The 17,606-nt window shown below is 47.0% G+C and overlaps 1 protein-coding gene across 2 annotated transcripts in view; it reads left to right on the top strand.

The window, feature by feature from the left end:
* The window catches only part of ZBTB7C (zinc finger and BTB domain containing 7C), a 263,506-nt gene that overhangs the window by 154,054 nt on the left and 91,846 nt on the right, over positions 1 to 17,606 (top strand). The gene's annotated exons all lie outside the window — the stretch shown is intronic.

Below are 17,606 nucleotides of genomic sequence, written 5' to 3'. Positions count from 1 at the left end.
TCCAGTCGTCTTGAGACCTTTGAAGTCATCTGGGCAAAGACGGCAAACTGAGGTTTTCAGGATTGGGCCCTCTGAGCTTTGCAGGGGGAGCCGGTCACCCGCCAAAGAGAACAGGAAAGTTTCAAGGAGAGATTTGAGGAGGGGAAGAGACTCAGTAGCTCGGAGGGAGGGTGGAGGGATGGAAAGGCAGAGGAGAGGAGGGTGGAGGAAGAGAGTTGCAGAGAGATCAGGAGGCGGCGGTGGAGGGAGGGTGGGCAGCGTGAATGAAAGAGTCGCCCCTCCCTTGGCTGTGGAGAGCTGCCAGACGGGGACAGAAAGGAGGCCAGGCCTGGAGGAGCAGAGTGCATGGGAAGGGGAGGAGGTGGATGCAACGGACCTCTTCAGAAAGGAAACCTCTTCAAAGAGCAGGACACCTCTTAATAGGGAGCCTGTCCTCCCCGCCACCTCCCCTCCCGTTCACGATCGCCTTATATCCCCGGCCAATGCCAGAAATCACTTGTGTGGCAAAGCAATAGTCAGGGAAATGTGGCATGTCTCTAAGGCGTCTTGTAATGCAGCTTAGCTGGGAACAGGGCAGGTCAGCAGCCAGCTCCACAGGGACCAGCTGCAGGGAAGGGGCAAGGAGAGTGAGAGCACTCACATGGAAGGAGAGCTGGAGAAAGGAGACAAGACGAGGGCCCTTGATAGGCATAACGAATGGACTTAAGGAAGGTCCATCAGGAGGACTGCTGGTTCTCTCTCACCTGGCATAGGGACGAGAGCACATATGATGAGACCAAAGGGCAGCAAATGCCAGAGTCCTAACAGGAAATGCCTCTCCACTCAGCTTGTATGTAGACTGGGGACCTCACTACTATGGGACGTCACTGGAGTTGAGAGCTTAGGACAGCTCGAGTAGGGACTGGCTGCTTTGATGCATAACGGGAACCTCATAGATGACTCCACAGAGTTTTGGAAATGGGGATAAAACCTCCTGCTTTAGCATTGAAGGCCCTCTCTCAAGCCATTACAAGTTAGGAGGAGACTTTCTTGAGACACGTTATCGTACATCCTGCAGCCTTTGCTGAAGTTCATGGGGATGGCCTGTCTCAGTCAGGCGAGGTGGATCGCAGAGTTGATTCAGCGCAGCAGGGCTGGCGCTCACCGTTCTCAGCTTGAGTCGGCTGCAGGCCCCAGTGTGAGAGCCTGCCCCAGGGACCGATGGAAAGCAGCAGGGCAGTTTTGAAAGGGGCTCATGGATAACCAGGAAACCATCAGAAGGGAGCAGATGACTTGCAATGGGAGAGTAATCTGCCCCAGACCATTTGGTGCTATGTGGAGACCAGAGAGAAGATCTTGTTCAAAAGAGTAGCCATACAAATGGGAAATGGTAGTAATCAAGGCAGAAGATGATTAAAGATCAAGTAAAGTGGCACAGAAGCTGGCTGAGGGGAAGGCGAAGTGTTGGCGGTGCTCCAAGGGGGGAGAGTAGGAAAATGGGGGTGGGAAATGAAACCCGAATAGTGCTGGGTATCAAGAATGTCCCTGGGCGTTTGGGATTTGGGAACAGAACAAGAATCTGAACTGAAGAGACACAGGAGGTAAAAAGCTGCTTTACTGAATGTAAAATATCAGAACTGATGCCCAAAATCTTCATCTGAGATTGGTTGAAGAGGGTCTGGTTTTTTTTCTGGAGGTGGACTTGAACCAAAATCCTTCATCTGGGCACTAGGATGGTTGTGATCCAGAGGTCAGTTTGGCAACATGCTCCTTATTGAATCAGGGAGTTGACCAAGAATCTAGGATCCAAGCCCCTCCAAGGTGCAAGGTATGGTTCAGATCCAGCTGGAAACATTGTGGCTGGAGTTGTTCTCCTGTTAGGATTAGCAGAGGAGAGATAGGGCATCTTGGTTCTGGCCGAATGTGCTGGGAGGTCCATGAAAACCTGCCCGTGCCGTCCTCTTGCACCACAGCCACAAAGCCCCTGGATAAAGAGCCCACCGGAGACCAGCAGAGGCCAGCAGGTGAGATTAAAACATCACCAAAAAATGCTGTGGTTGCTACAAAGGCAGGACTTTTGTTAGGGCATTATTTTCTACTGGAATCACTTGGAATCAGAGAGGTTTTAATTTTTGTGCTTTAAGGCAATTTACTGTTTCTGTTAGTGTTTGGATTTTTCTCTACCCTCTGTAGCACACCTGTTTTGAGAATATGTTAAATTAGAAAGAAGGTGACTCAGGACACACACTGCTGCCGACTCCGTGGGTGTCCAGCACTTGCTCACACTTTGCTTCGGTTTGCCCATCTCAAAAAAATGGGGGCTAAGAGCACTTTCCTTGGCCATAGGGATGTTGCTAGGGTAAAATACAGTTTGAGTCACTTAATTCTTTGTTAATGGGAGTGGCACAGTTGAGAGAGATATGATGATTTTAACCCACACACGTAGAAGTCTTAATCCTTACCTTACCCAGGCTTTGCATGGAGCAGCAAGTCCTAATAAACGGCCCATCTTCCTCCCAGACTAGCCCTTCGCATAGTGCTCCCTATGCTTATCTAAAAAAAAAACCCTTTCCCTCTACCACATCCAGAGTGCAGCTGCACAGGTTGCAGAGCAATAGAAGACGAGCGTGTTTCCCATTAATGAGATTCCTTAGGCTAATGCAATTTTGAGATAGCAGACGGGTCCAGCGCGCTGATTTTTAATCGCTGTGGTTAAAAAAAGCTGTTACAGGTTTGAGCTAAAGAAGGTTTGCACGTTTTGGGGAGAGGAAGCATTTATCCCTTCTGGATCTTATCATACAATTGCAGAACAAGGGCAACCTCAGAGTTGATGGCTCCTAATTCTTCCGAAGCAGCTGCCACCTCCCTCTTTTCCTGGTCGCACATAATTCTGGTGACTGGCTGAGTCGTGTCTAGAGGAAGAGAATGGCCAGCTCATGCATTCAGTCACCAGATTTGTTTGTCCTGATTTAGTCTGCTCCAAGATAAATATTGCTGCTCATAAAACACCTTATTTTTTTTGTATATAACACACCCCTTTCCCCAAATAATCAGTTCCCTAAACTGGGGGGCTGATTTTCTGACTGAGATAGAAGCACCCTGCTTCGATTCCTGCTTCACAGTGCAGCAGCTGTTGCATTGCTAGTCAGGCAGCTGAGAAAATCAGTTGACTTAAGGGCTCATTTGTCTTCCCATCAGAAGTGTTAATAATAATCTCTTTTTTAAATGGTTCAGTAACCAAGCTAACCTTTCTTAGAGCAATGCTGTTGTCTCCTAGCTGCTCCGGGTCTTTCTATTTCACAGCCTTGGAAGCTCTTCCACTTTTTTCCAAAATCATAGATGCACCCATGGAGACCAATCTTCAGCAGCCACCAGAGCTTCAGTTTTAGTTAAGCGGGAGAGGGAGGGTGAATCCACTGAAGAATAGGCTCTTTCTCTGCTCTATGCAGCCATAATTCTAGATTTGGAAGAAATAGATTCATAGATTCATGAATATAAGGTTTTCTTCATTCTGTCTGTGCATGTTATATTTCAGGGTGTGTAATATGTGAGAAAATATGGTAGCCCAGTCATTTCTTTGAACAGCTAATCCTCACAGTACAAGTATGTGACTGGTTAACCATTCATTGGCTGAAGGTGTTTTTTCCTGTTATTGATCTCCTCTTGATTGGGCACTAACTTGATGGAATAACTACCTGCTTCTGCATTTTGGTGGGTGATCACTGTATTCTTCAGAAATGAATATCTCTGTAATTTCCACTTAAATTTTCTCTTCCTCAGCAAATAATCCCAGTTTCTTTCTTCTTCTTTCCATCATATGACCCAAGTCATCTTCCTTTCCTGTTTCTGGACTGTGCTAGTCCTTCTGTCTCTTTCTTAAAATGAGGCAAACTAAATCCCCGTATCACTAATGAGGACATCTTACGGTTAGATACAGCATCCTCTTAACATACCCCTTCAGGTCATTTTTCTCCAGTTGCTGGAGTGTAAAATAAGAATGCCCAGTAGGTGCATCTACACATGCAATTAATTTGGAGCAATAAACTCTGGAGCAGATTAACTGGAGTAAACTACTCCTGAGCATAACATCTACACATGCACCCAAGACAGGACCAATTTGAGCCAGGGTGGAACAGTGTACATGAGGGCCGCTCAGCCCCAGCCTCTGGGTGGTGGTGGCAGAGGGGCTGGCTGGGACATAAGGGTGCTGAAAGTGAGGAGTCGCATGGCTGGGCAACAAGCAGGAGTCTGGCCCCCACCTCACCGGGCTCAATTTACACCCATAGTCAGTGTCTACACATGCTTTTAATCATTGATGACACGTAAGGGGTACATGTGGGTGCACGTGCACCCCCTGAGATTGGCTGCTGGAAGTGGGGGCTCCAGGAGAAGTGCCAATGTGCCCCACCCTGCAGCAAGAGAAGCACCGGCATGTCCCTCCTGCTCCTCAAGAAGCCCTGGTGGTGAAATCGGAAGCTGCTGGATCGCACCTCCCCAGTTGCCCATCCTTTTAAGCACAGTAAATTACCCAGGCCTAAAATAGTACTGTCCCTGACAATTTTATCTTACAGTAGTGTAAATTAGTTTACTGCGGTCTAATACCATAACACGTGTAGATGGTGATGCTTGACTCTGCAGCTAATTAGTCTACTCCTCAGTAAAGCTCTTGTGTAGGCATAGTCAGTGCATGCAGCTACATGTGCAAATGATGCTGGATGGGTTTACTTTAGATTAATTTACTCTGGAGTAAATTCACTCTGGGCAGGCATCTACATGTGCACGCATTTGGGAGCAGATTTACTCCTAATGGGAGCAGCGCAGAGAGGGCTGTTCCCACCCTGCTCTGCCCCTCTGTAGCAGCCAGGGGTCACTCTAGGCTGCCCCTGGGTGATAGCCCAGGGGCTGGAAGGGAGCATGGGATCAGGAGACAGCTGTCTTCTTGTGGGGGCTGGGAGATTGCTCCCTGCCCCTAGGGTCTGCCTGCTGTTTGGGGGGGGGCTGTATTACCACAGCCCAGATGGGGACAGTGTCCCCTGGCCCGAGCGGCAGGGAGCTCTCTGCTTCTGGGGCAGGGGGACATTATCCCCTCCTGGGCTGTGGGGGCACAGCCCACCCTGACAGCAGGCAGCCCTTGGGGCAGGGCGCAATCTCCCATCCCCTGCTCCACAATAGCAGAGCCAGGGCCAGGAGCTCCCTGCTGCCGGGGCTGGGAAGCATTGCTCCTAGTCTGCTGTCTACACATGCCGTACTGCACAGTATTTACTTGGTTGCTAATTTGCTAATGTCCAGGTAGCAAATTAACTGCCAAATAGAGCAGATTTCTGTGCAGTAAGGGTTTACACTTGTAGACGGTGATGCTTACTATACAGTAATTTGCACCACTGAGCAATAAAGCATCTTGTGTAGACGTGCCTGGTGCATATATACAATGTCATGTGTTCAAAGCACTATGTGACTGACCAGCACTTACACTTATTTCTCAAAGCTATGTGAAGAAGTAACCTATGCAAAGTACTTATGTGGCTTCTCAGTCTACCTGGCCCACCCACAGTCTATTAGTCTGAACCAGAGCAAGGAACTGAAGTCAGGTGTCTAGGACTCCAACCTACCAGTCTCACCACCGCACTGTCCTTCCTAGTTCAACAAATGTGAAACCAAAATTTATGGAGATGAAGGGACATGCCTATGGCGATATCAGTCAAAGATCAAGGAAGAAGGAGAATCGAGGCTGAGTCCCCTGCTGTCATTGGTAGAATAACCATTCCACCTATATAACAATAGGATATTGCCTTGTTCAGCACTTTCCATCCATGGATCTCAGGGCATCTATACACATGCAGTGAGGCTGCTCTGACATGCTCTGATTACAGTGCGTCAGAGCAGACTCGATTAATCAAGTCTGCTGGAGTGTGGTAATTACTGAGCTCCAGCAGACTCCAATGTCACATGTATCAGCCTCCCCACACTGAAAAATGGCAGCAGACACCCCAGTCAGTGCGACTGGCCACTGAGGACCACCCCTGGTCACTGACTGGTGTCAGAGTTGGGGGGGGCATGTGCCCCCCCCGACTCAAGAGGCACCAGTCACCCATCTTTGATGAGCCTTAGTTATAGCACCCCCACTGCCTTTTTTTCAGTGCAAGGACACTGGTACATGTGTTGCTCTGGGCATTTTAATTAGAGCAGCTCTCGCTCTTCCCCCCACTCCTGGAGCACATGTATAAACACCCTCAGAGTCTCCCATAAACAGTAAGGAATGGAGCCTCGCAACATACCTGTGACGTGGTAGGCAGGCATTGACTCATTTTATAGGGGAAATTGAGGCACAAATGTTGGGGTAACTTGTCCAAGGCAACGCTGCAAGTCATTGGTGATGCCATCCTGATGCCCACACTTCCTCACAAGCCCTTCCTTCCTCTCCCTCCAGAAAAAACAGGTTTTCAGCCTTTTGGTTCCAAATTACCTGTGTGAAACTAGTCCAGAAAACTGTATGATTGTTCACATGAACCCAGCGAGAGAGGAAATGCAAACGAGTGAGTCCCCTCAATGGACTGGCTGGATTGACAAAGCAGAGTCAAACTGCTACTCTGGTTACAGTGACCAAGGGTATTTATCTCCTGTCTGCCTGACTGCAGGTTAGGGTGTGAATTGTCCCAGAAGCAGTTGCACCAGGTGTAAAATAATGAAATAAAAGAAAGCTATTTGGGCTGCTCCTGTCTCTGTTGACTGGACACTAGAAGTCGTTGGCAGCATCTCAGCACAAAGGCCTCTCATCACGGCGAGGGCTTGGGTGAGAAGCTATGGTTCTGTTAAGCAGCTGATTGTCTTTCGGTTTTTACGCTTGCCTTGGCTTTGCCCGTTATCTCATCAATGGAGGAGTTTTTCAATAAGTTAGTTGGGAACAGCCGAGCCACGGTGATAAGAGCCGCCTTCTGCACAGTGAGACTCATTACCCGCTCACATGTATGGCAGGAAAGGGATGGGGCTGCTTTTTTGATTATTATTATTATTTTGAATAAAAACGCTACATTGGGACATCTGAAATCAAATTAATGCACAGAGGAGCTTGAGCAATGGTTGGGGCTACAGGCTAGTGCGGGAGTAAAATGGATTCATTAAAATACAAATTATTTAAGAGAACAAACTGGAATGCCATTATGCGGAGTGTCAGTGACTCATTTTCATTTCACTGAGGCTGGGCTGCAGCTTGGCTGCACATGATAAATGAGCACTTTTTACCTTTTTTTTTTTTAAATGTGGAAAGAAATATGCAATTACTGCCTTAGTGCCTTTCAACCTGTTGAAAAATCAGGCCCTCGAGGAGCAATCAGAGTGAAGTCTTCAGGGAACATCTCACACGGACTACAAAGTTAAGCAGAGTGAAGCTGGAAGGAACTGCAGTCTAGCTGCCCCTGCCTGCTCAGTCCTTCACTGTAGTGTGCCTAGCTGCTGTAGTACATCGCCATCCTGCTCAAAAGATGTGCTTCCTCCAGCTCTGTTGTTCCCAGTGTTTCTAGACTCAAGGCAGTCCTCATTAGGCTCAAGGCACCCCTCATTAGGCTCAAAGTCCCCCTCCAGAGACTCGAGGCACCCCTTGGAAAATGCCAGCTCTTCTTTTTCACTCATTTTTTGACTATGGAAAAATAATACACATTTTTTTTCTTTCACAAAAAACTCAGAAAGACCTGAGGTCAGCAGGTCAGAATTTGATTTAACACTGTGTATTCCTAACTGAAATAAGTGGGTTTATCTTGTGAAGCACATTTGTGTACCCAACAGTATCGACATTGCATAGCACCCCACTGTACTCCTGAAAGGATGTCATGGCACCCTAGGGTGCTGCAGCACCTTGTTGAGAATCACTGCTCTAGATACAGGTCAGCTCTGCAGATTTGTGAACTACACTTTGCAGACCAAGTTTTGCCCTCACTGGGCGCATATACACATGCAATTAATGTGAAGCATTAAACTCTGGCACATATTGCAGTGGAGTTTATTGCTCCTGAACGTGCTGTTTGCACATGTGCCTGGGACCTCAACATGTTGAGCTGGGTCGGGTGAACCCTGGGAGCCAGCCTACCAGCTCAGGGCTGCTGTGACATGGCTCAGTGTATTGCAGAGGAGCTGGCTGGGGCACAAGGGTGCTCTAGCACGAGGCTAGCCATCAGGCAGCCCCTGCAATGAAGCATCCTTGTGCCTCAGCTGGCTGGGGCAGGGTCTACACATGTGCTGTTGTGGAGCAAAAAACTCTACAGCAGGATAGTACTTGTATTTATGAGTACTAAACTGATGTGCAGTTAATTACTTTACTCCATCCTAATAGCACTGCAGTGCACATGTAGAGGCTGAGATGTTTAATGCAGAGCTAATTAGGTACCCATAGTAAACGTCTCGTGTAGACATGCCCGCTGGCTACCGTTCAAGCCCCGCCATGCCACTGAAGCAAACGGCTTTGCTCCACACCTTAGGACCCAGTTCCAAGCATTTAGACCTGTGCCTAATTTTAAGGACCTGAAATCCTACTTGTATGCTTCAGAGGCAGGCACCTTCTAATGATCTATGCTGTGCTTCAGGCAGATCCAAGTTATTTGGCTAAAGCGACCCTGAATGATCTCACATTTCCTTCTGCCCCTGAAGTCTAAGAGCATGCCTTGCTGACTTGGGGCATTACCAAGTCTCGCTCTGCTGAAGCACCTTCCCCATTACCGCGCATTTTGCCCGATAAAGGGCTGTAAGGCACGGGGACCTCGCCCCCTATGAGTGCTTTTCTTTTCACTATGCAGTTCTCTCTTGTTCTGGAGTTCAGGCCTCCTCCAGGTGAAAACCTTCTGTCCCCTAAAGCGTTAAGTGCAGCTGAACCAAGTCACAGCTGGCTCCCCTGTAACCTGGGTGGGTTCGGAGAGCAAAGTTTTAGCTGTGTGAAAATGTGTAGGAGAGGCTAAGAAAAACATTCCAGCCTTAGCTGGGCGATCGGGGTGGGGGCGTCGGGAAAGGGAGGAAGAAGGGAGTTGAGGTAATATCTTTTTTGGAGAGACCAAGTGTTTGCAGTTACATCACATTCCTAATTCTGTCTTCTCATGAAGTCGGCTAAGGGGGCTGGCAGAGAAAAAAGAGGTGGGGTGAGCCAGTCAAAACTGGCCTGGCAGCAAAAGGGGTGTTTTCCTGGCCTGGCTTTCGCCACAAGCCCTGGCACTGTAACCCACGGAGAACCTCATAGAAAGCATCGGCATTTAAAGAGACACCATCATGTCCACTGCAGCCAAGAATCAGAGTTTGGTTAAAGAAAACCTGAACGTCAGTTTTAAAAAAAAAGCCCACCTGTTTTTATTCTTTTTTTACATAGCGAGAAAAACAACTTCTTCTGATAGTTCGCATGTGCAGTGTTTGCAGACATCCTTGCCTGGATCACTGCACGAGAACCAACCAGATGGGAAACAAAAGAGGGAAATGGCTGGCTTATGTTTCTTGAAAGAAAGGCACTTCATTAAGGACAGAACATGGCTTGGATTTTTAGCCTGATTTGGGGGTCACAGAATCACTTTTCATCAAGACTTCTCAGCCGGCTAAAGTCTGCGTCCGCAGCTCCCCTTGGATAGAGCCTCCCTAGCTCCATGAATTGTCCTGTTGGAGTCTAAGACACAGCAGATGAAATACAATTTGATGCAGCATGAGTAGAGATATTGCACCTGGTCTCAAGTGCTGCACTGGGATTGGAAAACATAATTACTGGCTCTCTGGATGGGGAAAAGGAAGCTGGTTAAGGCCAACGTGTCCATAACAGGCTAGTAATTTTTGGTGCATCCAACTCAGTATGTAGGTATGCAAAGTGGGGCGGGGGGAGCGGATGGCCCAAGACAAGAGGCAGTCAAAAGCAGTGGCCACTTTTGAGGACCTGAGCTTTTGTGGCTGGCCAGATAACAAGCCAGAACCAGAGAAGCAAATAGAAGCCAGATCTTCGGGTTCCCCATGCACCGCCCTGGCCTGTGGCCTACCTTGCCTTTCCAGGACCATCAGGAGACCAGTGGAGACAGCCCACTAAGGCAGGCAGAATGGACTGTCCTGAAGAAGTCTCCACCTTCCACTAGAGACAAGGTGACCTAACAGGTGTGGCAGGACTTGGCCGAGTGGAGTTGACCTGACTTCTTTTCTTCGAGGATGCAATTGATTTTTATAGCATCTTAGTGTTAGATAAGACTTTGATTTAATGCCTTATTTCCTGGATTCACCTTCAGCAGTAATGATGCATTCTGACGCTGTGCTCAGGTGTTGATGGATGGGCCTGGTGCAGGTGAAACATCTGGGACCTGCAGTGTTGACCCTCCTTTGTCCCTGAAGCAAAAGCACTTGAAGGAGCCCTTGGGCAATGTTGTGAGCAGAGAGTTTTCCGTCATTGCTTAGTAGCAAAGTCAAATGTAAATGGGAGGCAAAGAGAGTGTGATGTTATTAGCCAGAGTTCATATCCAGAGCATCAGTAAGTCACGACAGGCTCTGGGTGAACTCACAAGCTTGAGGATGCAGCTCAGGGAACACATGCCATTCTGTGTGGCCCTTTCAAAATGCCAGCCGATGAATAATACAGCGGAGGCCAGATACATCCCTGATGTTCACTTCATGGGTCTCAGTAGATGAATTTGAATGATGAACGAGCAGAAGATTAATTAATTCTTGCATTTCTGTGGAGTTTTTTTTTTCTCTGAGGCTATTAGTAGCCTTAACTAATTAAGTGGCACAGCTTGAGTTGGGCAAACTCTGCAGGATTCAGTTCAAGAAGGGGTCACGAAACAAGCTTTACCGGTCACTCTGCAAGGGTGGGAAGTGAATCCGCAGCACAGATTCCACCAACTCAGGCCATCACAGGAACACTCCACCCCCTTTATGCCCTGACTAATTTCTAGGACTATAGCCCCTCTCACTGGGGCTGATAACTCCTTTTGTAAGTTGTTGAGGGTACCCAGACACACACACACACACACACACACACACACACACACACACACCTGCCACAGAATCCTTCTTCTCCTGGTGCACTAGCACTGCACCAGGCACTGGGGAAGATAGGCTCCCCAAGGCCTAATGAGGTTCCACCCCAGGTTTCCTTGCCTTGTGTACTTACAAGTACAGCCCACAGGTGGAAGGGGTCTTTTGTAGGCACACTAGGTACTGTACTTGGCCTTATGTAATCACAGAATCATAGAAAATGAGGGTTAGAAAGCACCTCAGGATGTCACATCTAGTCCAACGCCCTGCTTAAAGCAGGACCATCCCCAGCTATCTCATCCCAGCCAAAGTTTTGTCCAGCCAGGTCTTAAAAACCTCCAAGGATGGAGATTGCACCAAGGAAGCAGATTGTACCTGGGTAGCCTGTTCCAGCATTTTACTACCCTCTTATAGTGGGCATATGTACGCGTGCATTTATGCCAGCTTAAATTTACTGTGCGGTAAATGGGAATAGGCTGGCATTTACACATGCAGGCATTAAAGCGCATTAACACTTTGTGTGGATTGACTTGGAACTAAAGTTAGACCCAAGTCAATCCACACACACAGTCTTACTGAACAGTAAGGCACCTACACATGCTTACTGCACAGTAACTAATAGGGTGTAAGTCTCAAGTTGGCATATGTTGCCATATTTACTGTGCAGTACAGGCTTGCAAGTGTAGATGCACACCCATAGTGTGCAGTAACTGTACAGTGAATGTGCACATGTAAATGCACCCAGTGAGAAAGCTTTTCCTAATATCTACCCTAAACATCCCATGCTGCAACTTGAAACCATTGCTCCTTGTTCTGTCATCTGCCATCACTGAGAACAGCCCAGCTCCATCCTCTTTCAAACTCTGCTTCAGGTAGTTGAAGGCTGCTATTGAATCGCCTCTCAGTCTTCTCTTCAACAGTTTTATGGGGTGTTGTAGCCCACTTCTGAGTGCAGCAGCCCAGAAGGGAGCCACAGAGGAAGGAGGATGGCTATGCTACTGCGGAAGCAGGATTAGCATTGCTATTGTCGTCAGAGCTGGAGTCTTTACCTTTTAGGGCTGGTCACACACTTTCACTCTTAGCCTTATTTTGCTGACAACATTCTGAAAATCATCTTTCCAGCCCTGGTGTTAATATAAACTGACTAGACCTCCTGGTCCGTAATGTTTTAATTGTGAGAATAAATAGAGGTCCCAGCTCAGCTGTATGAGTGAAGAGGAAGTCAAAATCAATGCAATATAGTGGCCCACTATGACTTGAAAAAGAGTCAGCTCTGGGGGGGACCATATGTCTTATTCAGATAGGTTGTACTAATCTGTCCTTGTGCTAGGCTCCCATAGGTATGTTTGCCCAATATTGGGATTGCTCTCAGGCTTTCCCTCTAGCTTGCTTCTTTGGCTAGGGGCAAGCGACACTAGGAGGCACCCGAAAGCCAAGGCCTCCAGGCTTGGGGCTTGCATGTAGGACCCTGCTATGGATTTGGGAGTACCTGAAGCCCCAGTATGAAGAGTCTGGGAGGTAGGAGACTTGCTGGTGGTAGTGCCACACATACTTGAAGTTTTCTTTGTATACAGATGTAAGCTGAGGGCCTTCCTCCCCACCAGGCTGATCAGAGAAAAAACCCCTCATCTTGTATTTGAGTAAATATGGTACTTTTATCCTGCCCCTCTTATATCTCTCTTCTGGAAGGCCATTTGATGAAGAATGCTTCACATTTTAAAGCTTATCGTAGTCTAGCCCAACCATGCAGTCGATCCAATAAAAGATATCACCCGTAACATTCCTTGCCTCTCATACAAAAGTCTTAGCATTTTACATCTATGCAAAGTTACCTTTGGCAGCCAAGCTTGTAACCTCCTCAAAAACTGAAATCAAGGTCTGTTTCCTATAAAATCTATCTTAATTGGTGTTACTGGTAACTTTAGTCTCTTAATTCTTTATAAGCTTACTTCTATATCAGGTTTTCCATTATTTTGCTCACTTTGGATGTCACGCTTACCAGCCCATTACCAGGTCATTCTGTTTGCCCTTTCGGGATACTGGCATAGTGTTGGCATTCTTCGAGTGTTCTGGAATTTCCCTGATATTGCAATATTTATTAGAAACTAACTTGAGTGGGCCAGAAATCTCTTCAGCAGCTGGCCTAAAATTCTCGGGTGCAAGCTCTCTAGGCCTGCTGATTTAAAATTGTTTATGCCTTGTAGATGTTGTTTAACAACCTCCTTAGTTACTAATGGACTGGAAAGTACTTCATCCTCCTCATGTGATACAAGCGTATCATCCTGCTTCTTTCCAAGTACAGAACAGAAATATTTATTGAACACTTCTGCCTTTTCCCGCATCATTACTCTTCTCACCAGCTGAGACCACGCCACTGATTTATAGAAAGCCAAGATAACATTTCTAATATTATTCTCAACCCCATTCCTTATGCATCCTAACATCTTGTTAGCTTCCGTGACCGGAGCTGTATGCAGAGGCAGAGGTCTTCACTGCGTTGTCTCCAGTGACGTTCAGGTCCCTTTCCCAGGCTGACACTGCAAGGTGCAAGAGCAGTTTAAATTGTTCTCACCGTGCATTGCTTTGCATTTATTAATATGGAATTTAATTTGCTAATCTCTTACCAATTCATTCAGCCTGTTTTGCAACAGTGCCAATCTCAAAGAGATCAAGAATCAGTAGACAGACCCAGGGCTCCAAACTCATGAGATATTAAAAAGACATCATTTTCTTTTTTTTAGTTTGCCTTTTGACTTTTTACCTCCCTTTGACTCTTCCGCTTGTGTGTGTGTGTGTGTGTGTGATAATTTCAGGTTGAGAAATCAAACATTAATGTGCATTTGTTATATTCTGCTCCCTGGCTGCTTAGATAGAGACTTTGCTCACCTGTCAGGAGCACTGCCCTACCTTCCCTGTTACTATCTTGATCCTCTATCCTTCCCCACAGCCCTCTCCTGTACAAGGGTAATAAAATAGAGTTGGAAAGTGAACAAAGAGCATCTTAAAGACACAAAACGTGGACCCCAAGCCAAAGAGAAGCCACAAGGGAGCAGAAGGCATGTGAGTTTTGCTGCTGGGTCCAAGCTTGAGCTATGGCATGGAGTCCTGCCCAAGTGTCCAAGCTCTGCTACCTGCAGAAATGGAGGAGATTCTCCTGCAGGCAACAAATGCTGCACCTAACTATCAGCTCATGAGTGCTGACTATCCTGCCTTCCACCTGTCTGCCCGGAGGGGATGTGCTCTCCTTCCACTACACCGGGGAGGGAGATGCTATCCAGTCCCCATTGTTTCTCATCCATCACTGTTCTCTTTATTGTCTGCGCCCCACCTCTCTTGCCTCTCATTTCCCTTCATCCCTAAATCTGCTAGGGTCCTGCACACCTCATTCTCCAGGTGCACTTTTCATAGGGTCTCTGCCGCTTCTCACAATCCTCATGATCTAATAATTCGCTGACTGAAGCCCCTGAATCGTTTTGACTTGGGGTGCAGTTTCAGTTTGACAACGTGTGATTTCCAGACTCATTTATTAAGGGCAACTTCACCTCCATATAGCGTGTAGGAAAATGGCTGGCCTCAATTCCACTGACAGCAATAGGAAGGCATTTTGAATAAGGCAATATTGATGACATGCCAGCCTTTGGTAACGTTTCTTTGAGGCAAGAAAACACCCCAAAATCACTGGTCATGATAATATTGTAAGAGTCTGGCTCCGTCTCTTCAAGTGCCTCCAAGCCTGCCGTGCTCCTCTCCATGGCCTGCTTCCAAAACCAGAAGTAATAAAACTGTGTCCACATGATGCTGCCGGGGGTCTAATTGGTCAAAAGCAGTCACCCAGTAGTACCCGTTGGCATGCCCAAAGTGCTGGATAGGCATAGCCCTTGTAACTTTGGCCTGTTGATTTTAGTGGGAGTTAGACACCTAAATACCTTTGAGGAACTGTGCCTCTGTGTTATCTGCAAATGCTACCACCTCGCTGCTCCCCCTCCTCATTTGATACCATTCGCAGAGGTATGAAACAGCACAAGGTCTTGTGCAGAGCCTTGAGGCCTCGCTGTTATCCTTTGCCAAGATGAAAATTGGCCATTTAATCCTACATAATGATTTCTGCCCTCTAGCTAGTTTATGATCCAAGATTACTCTTTGCCTCTCACCCAGTGAGTGCTTAACATATTTAATATAACCCCTCATGGGGATGTTGTTGAAGGTTGGAAACCTAAGTAAATGATGCCCACTGCTTCTCTTTCACTTCGTGCTTCCCAACATGTCAAACTATCCCAACAGAGTGGGGAAATGCAATTTTCCTTCAACAGGAACTATGCTGGTCAAACCTTATCAGATTGTGATTTTGCAATTCTGTGTTTAATTATCGATTCAACCATTTGCCAGGTACAGATTGTAAGGCATAATCCAGGGCTATAATTCCTTGGATCACTTCCTGAGTACATCATTTGCTGCTTTCCAGTCTTCTGGAACAGTGGCTGATTTTAATTTGGGATTACCCATTTTTGTTAGCAGCTAAGCTGTTTGCACACTCAGGTTCCTTCACTGCTCTTGGAGATAGCACCAGGGCCAGGTGACTTCCTGCTTTTCAAAAATCAGTTTGCTCAGCTTCTCCTCTTCTGTCCAGTCAATCGCTGAGACTGCCTCGACTTCAGTACCAACTCCGGGGGAGGATCTTGCTGGATTCCTCACTGGTGGAGAGTGATGCAAAGAAATCATTTTCTTTCTTAGCAATGTCCTTATCTTCTGGTCATCCAGCAGACCTACCAGCTCTTTCACACTCCTGCAAACATCCTGCTTCTGATATGTACAAAGACTACCTTGTTTGCTTTTATACCTTTTCCTGTTTGCTCTCTGAGAACCCACGTTGGTCCGTGTAAGTCTGGCCTTCCCTAAGTTGTGCTCCTCTATGCCTATCCAGTAAATGCTAGTCTACTGCCTAAACCATAAGACCAAACATGCCAGTTTTCATGTCATTATTATTAAAGCAGTTAGCACCTAAACGCTTTCTGCATGCTTGTGGTTCGTTTAAAGTGTTATTCCAAATACATTCCATTTAAGCACGGCTGATGTTTTAATACTAGCACACCCCACGCTGAGCCTTTGTTGGGAAGGGCAACCTATAAAATGAATAAATAAATAAATAGACCTGCATAGTGTTTTTGGAGGATTTGGGTGGGTTTACTTTTGATTTGTTGAATTTGGTGGCAAATAAAGTCTATTGAATGTGTACAAAAAAAAGTGCACCAGCATGTACTCTTTCCACATGCAACCCTCATCATGGGCTTCAGTCTTGCCCTGGCTAAAGATTGTGAGAGAGGAGGTTGGTTTCCAGGACCCATTCGGTTCTCAGCCTTGGTGCTGAAAATCTCTGGAAATCTTTAAGAGGAGACTGGGCAGTCACCTTGCTGGGGTCACTTGACCCCCGTTGTCTTTCCTGCTTGGTGCAGGGGGCTGGACCCGAGGATCTTCAAGGTCCCTTCCGGCCTTACAAGCTATGAATCTATGGCATGGACACCATTTCTAGTGGTGGCTTTGGTGTGGTGGACCTTTACCCAGTCCTCTGTGCTTCAGGGGAGCAGGGACAATGGGCCCAGCAGGGTGTCTCTGGAATTTAAAGTTAAGTATCTATTCCAGCTAGTAGGCTAGTAGGCATCTAAGTGCAATCCTTTTCCATCTTGCTCCTATTCCTGAAAAAAATATTAATGCAAAAGGTGGGTCCTCTTTCTCTTTGCTGCTGTTTGTGACTTAGTTATAAGGCTCGGGTGGCGGCACATGACAAAAGTTTTGGGGTCTTTTTAGATTTAAATAAAATGGAATTGGCCTGCACTTAGGTGCCACTTAGGCACCTAATAGGACAACATAGATGGAATAGGATTAGGCCCTTAATGCCCTACAGACTACAGTGATTGATGCACTCAGCCTACACACCTACCTCATAGGGACAGCATGAAATAGATGCATACACTGTTCACCCAAATGGTTGGAAATGGGAACATCCAGGCCATGGGAGAGTCATGAACAGCCAGAAGCCTTGACCCTATCTTCTGTCTCAAGTATCTGAGCTCTTGACACACTGTAAACTCTCTGGACATCTCATTGTCTCTCTCCCCAATTCAGCTTCTATGTTCCCTTCCCACCCTTGCAAAGAGAGATACTGTGGCCTAAGGCAGGAAAGGAACGATGGCAGCACCCTTCCTGGCATGGCTTGCTGCTTTCATGATGTGCTGATGAGTTGACTTGTGTCCCAGGAGCTCCCCGTGTGATTGGGAGAAAAAGACTTTTGTGGATACATGCAAATTGGGGGATTGAGGGAATTCGGTCCATGTGAGGAATGAGTGGGATGGATATTTTTTTTCACCACAAGCCTCCATCCACCCACTGGATGATTCTTCCATTGACAAACCTTCATATTCTTTTCCAGATCTCTGGATTCAAATTAGCAGGCAACATACCTGGTTTTTACTGAGTGCGTCTACACGTGATGCTATGTCGCCGTAGCAATGCACTATGGTGATGTAGCGTCCATGGGTACAAACCGTCCTGCTGCAGCTATGTCCTTTTGGAAGTACTAAATGATGGTGCAGTAACAATGGTGCCATAGGGGCATGAGTAGATGTGCCCACTGATTTTCAACTGTCTCAAGTTGT

Source organism: Crocodylus siamensis, chromosome 3 (genome assembly GCF_052110815.1).
Source record: "Crocodylus siamensis isolate JL-2025a chromosome 3, ASM5211081v1, whole genome shotgun sequence".
In the NCBI taxonomy this organism is placed as follows: Eukaryota; Metazoa; Chordata; order Crocodylia; family Crocodylidae; genus Crocodylus; species Crocodylus siamensis.
The sequence above is the reverse complement of the archived record's forward strand: the minus strand, read 5'-3'. Positions and strand labels throughout refer to the sequence as shown.